The following is a 4,404-nucleotide window of genomic DNA, read 5'->3' as shown; positions in this document are numbered from 1 at the left end:
GAGCGGATTCTCAGCTGAGACGCTCGAATTCTTTGTCAGACCAGGTTTTTGTTTTCTGCAGCTCTACCAGACGAGCGTCAGGTGACTTGGACGCTCGGGTTTCTTCAGGACGAGTGGATTGTCCATTTGGCCGCTCGGATTATTCCTTGACCACACGGATTCAGGTCCATCCGTGGGTACTTCGTCACCCGTGTCATTTTCATTCTTCAAGTCTCCTGTTCTTCATTGTAGGGGCACTACAAAGGCATGAATAGCCTAGGCAATTGCTATCCCCACAATAAGGTAAAGCACTACACATCAATAAAATCATAAGTCCCTCCCTCACTTTTCTCAAAATGGTGAATATCTTGATCAAGGCATACAAATATAAATCCAAAAATGACAAAAATGCAATGTAATAATTGAAATGCAAGTTAGGAAGTAAGAATATTTACAAATGGTGGTTTAGGGAGGACTCCACCAAACTCTCATCCAATGTGAGATGTCAAGGGAGCATGTTCAAGGTGTTGTTGATGTTACTCAACACCTTGAAGAAGTAGTCGAAAGCTTGGTCATTATCATGATAAAGGTCCTCAATAGATTTTTGCACTTGTTGTTCTCCATGATGGTCTTGGTTCATAGCATTACCAATATAGGGATTGAATATTCCTTCAAACTCTTCATCCCAAAGACCGCAAACTTCGTCTACTTGATCATTAAAAATTTCTTAAGTTGATGGAGACAACTCTCCTTCTTTCTTGTTTTGGCCAATGAGGCCATCTTCTTCACTTGTCATGGGTGAGCTTTTCAAGCTCTCATTGTTGCTATTTCCTTATTCTTTTGATGGAGCATCATCCACTTTCTTTTTCCATTGAAATTCCAACTTCTTCCTATCATCCTTTTGGCTATAGTGATCAACCATGAAACATGGCTCATGCAATCGGGGAGCTCTCATGGTCTTGTCAAGATTGAAAGTGATGGTTTCATCTCCCACTTCAAGGGTGAGTTCTCCATGCTTCACATCGATCACCGCTCCCGCGGTGTGCAAGAAAGGTCTTCCTAAGATAATAGGAATGTTGGAGTCTTCTTCCATGTCAACAATAACGAAATCCACCGGGATGAAGAATTTTTCAATTCTCACGGGAACATCTCCCATACCCCTAAAGGTGTCTTTGTTGATATATCCGCCATTTGAAGCGTGATGTTGGTACATTTGAGTTCTCCCATTCCTAGCCTCTTGCTAACCGAATATGGCATGACACTAACACTTGCCCTAAGGTCACATAAAGCTTTGTTGATTGTAGTGTCACCAATAGTGCATGGAATGGAGAAACTTCCCGGATCCTTGAGTTTTGGAGGTGAACTCCCTTGAAGGATTGAACTACTCACCTTAGTGAAGGCAATAGTCTCAAGCTTCCGGATTGATTTCTTCTTCGTAAGGATGTCTTTCATGTACTTTGCATAGGCCGGAACGTGATTGATCAATTCCGTGAAAGGAATCGAGACTTCCAAATTCTTCACAATTTCCATGAATTTTCCAAGTTGGTCATCAAACTTAGGCTTAGCTTGACGACTCAGGAATAGAAGTCTAATCACAATGGGCTCCTTCTCTTTGGCCTTTTCTTCACTTTTCTTTGAAACTTCTTGATTGGTGGGTTCTTCTTCCCTAGAGTTTTGCACAACTCTCTCCTTGTCACTAGCTTCCACAACTTCATCCTCAACTTGCTTCTTTGGCCCTTCATACCTCGTACCACTTCTCAAGTGAATGACACTAACCGTTTCATGTCTTGGGGGATTACTTTGAGGTGGTAATTGCCCCTTTTGTCTTTGAGAGCTTGAAGATGCTAGTTGGGTCATTTGAGTTTCCAAAATTTTTGTGTGGGCTAGGATGTTGTTGATGGTGATGTCTTTTGCTTGGCTATCTTTTTGCATTTGAGTGAAAAATTCTTGTTGATTCTTTTGCATTTGGAGGACCGCTTTTTGAACATCAAAACCTTGGTCATTTTGTTGATTGTATGGAGTTTGATTTTGATAACCTTGGTTTTGGTTGTAAAAGGGTCTTTGATTTTGGTTTCTCAAGGGAGGTGAGGTATATGTTGGTTGAGGGTTTTGAACATTTTGGCTTTTGTATGAGAGATTTGGGTGGAATTTGCTGTTTTCATTGTAATAGTTGGAATAAGGGGTACCACTTTTGTATGCTTGAAAAGCATTCACTTGCTCATTTGTTCCCCTACATTCACTTTGGTCATGTCCCAAAGTTCCACAATTCTCACATATCTCACTTGGGATTGATGAAGATGCCACCATGGCATTAACATGATGCTTTGGTGATTTTGAGGCTTCTTCAAGCTTAGCCATAGTCTTCTCAAACTTCAAATTGATGGTATCAATATGAGCACTAAGTTGAGCACCCAATTGAGTAATAGAGTCCACTTCATGCTTTCCTCCTCTAGTAGCCTTGAGAGGTCTACTATATTGTGAATTATGGACAGCCATTTCCTCAATCTTGTTCCAAGTTTGATTATCGTCAACTTTGGTGAACACACTATTTGATCCCATGTTGAGAATGTTTCTTGAGTCTTCATAAAGACCATTCCAAAATTGGTGTACCAAGAACCACTCGCTAAGTCCATGATGTGGACATGAGCGACAAATTCCTTTGAATCGCTCCCAAGCTTCATACAAATATTCTTCGTCCCTTTGCTTAAAACCCGTAATTTGAGCTCTTAGCATGTTAGTCTTTTCCGGAGGGTAGAATTTTTTGTAGAAAGCTAGAGCCAACTTCTACCAAGAGTCAATTCCAAGAGTAGCCTTATCAAGGCTCTTCAACCATTGTTTCGCGGTACCAATTAGAGAAAAAGGAAATAAGACTCATCGAATTTGGTCTTGAGTCACTCCGGTTTGTGAAATCGCATCACAATAGTCTCAAAAATTCTCCATGTGGGAATGAGGGTTTTCACTAGGCATCCCCCCAAATTGGCTTCTTTCGACTAATTGGATAAATGCGGATTTTGCAATAAAATTTCCGGTTAAGTGTTGTGGTGTGGGAGTTCCATTGGGTAGGTTCTCCTCGGTTGGTACGGAATGTGATGAAAACTTAGGCATTGTGGGGTGATTGTGTGGTTGATTTTGTGTTGGGTTCTCCTCACCTTCTCTTGTAAAAGGGTTGATGAACTCAATAGTATTTGGTTGAATATCTATAACCTCACCAATACCTCTCACAATATTTCTAGCAATTCTTCTATTGGTTGTCAAAGTCCTTTCAATTTCGTGATCAATGGGTAACAAGTTACCTTGTGATCTTCTAGACATGCAAAATATCAAACAACTTGAAAACAATTAGTACAAACCTTGAGGAGTTTTACTTCCCCAAGGCAAAGAAAGACACAGCTAATAATAATCAAAGAAAATTAAATCAAGTTAACACCGGCCCCGGCAACGGCGCCATTTTTGGTCGGTCCGCTTTGAGCTTAGATTTCGGTTACTTGTCGTTAGGAGCACCTAGGCCAAAACAGTATTTATAACTTTACAAACAACTCTACTAATGGTAAAGAGGCAAGTAAAGGTCGGATCCCTAGAGACGGGTATTGATGTAGTATTTTCGATTGCAAGTAGTGGTGTCTAGGGGTGTCACAATTTGGGTTGAGATAAGAAGATCACTAAACTAAATAACAATAAAAGTAAACAAGCAAGATGACTAAAATGAGATGTAAACAATTGATTAAAAGCACTAGGGTGTCATGGGTTCATAGGGGATTCATGGGAATTGATCACACAAACATATTCTCAAATTATAAGCAAGCAATTATTGTTGTGATAGGATCGAGTTGGTTTATATCTTACAATCCTAGGAAGGTTTTGGTCCCGGAGCCGAATCGATTAGATTTTAAAACACCTACAAGTCGACTTAATCCTCCCTACTCAACTATATTCATGGTCTAATGAGACTCGAGTTGGTTTATGTCTTACAAGTCTCATTGAAAAGGTAAGTGATGGGTAAAAAAATGCAAGGATTCATAGACCCGCATTTCATCAAACATAACATGTGCATAAGTTGAGATCACAACAAGCAAGCAAATAAATTATGTGAACATATTAAATAAAGCATGAATCATCCCCCATGTTGGTTTCCCCTAATTCCCCATTAACCCTAGTTAAGGAAACTACTGACTCATTATCAAGTTTAACATGTTAACAAGGTTGTCAATCATATTAACAAGGCAAAACATGATGAATAAATGAAGATGATTAACAATAATTAAAAAGGGATGAAGAGAATTATACCTAATGATGATTCCAAAATAATAATGCAAAGAATAATAGAAGTACTTGATGAGTGATGGAAGGTTGTCAATCTCCCAATAAACCCAAATAATCTTCAATGACCCAAAATAAAAGATGAACAATAGAGTAATTAAGGAAATG

At 39.3% G+C, this 4,404-nt stretch overlaps 1 non-coding gene across 1 annotated transcript; it reads left to right on the top strand.

Moving 5' to 3' along the window:
* The first annotated feature begins 2,605 nt into the window (after positions 1 to 2,605).
* LOC141624428 (small nucleolar RNA R71) lies at positions 2,606 to 2,712 on the top strand. The gene has a single exon (XR_012534234.1). It is a non-coding gene; the product is annotated as a small nucleolar RNA R71 (small nucleolar RNA).
* Positions 2,713 to 4,404: the final 1,692 nt, after the last annotated feature.

The sequence above is a fragment of the Silene latifolia genome, chromosome X (genome assembly GCF_048544455.1).
Source record: "Silene latifolia isolate original U9 population chromosome X, ASM4854445v1, whole genome shotgun sequence".
NCBI lineage: Eukaryota > Viridiplantae > Streptophyta > Magnoliopsida > Caryophyllales > Caryophyllaceae > Silene > Silene latifolia.
This window is presented reverse-complemented; position numbering and strand designations above follow the sequence as displayed.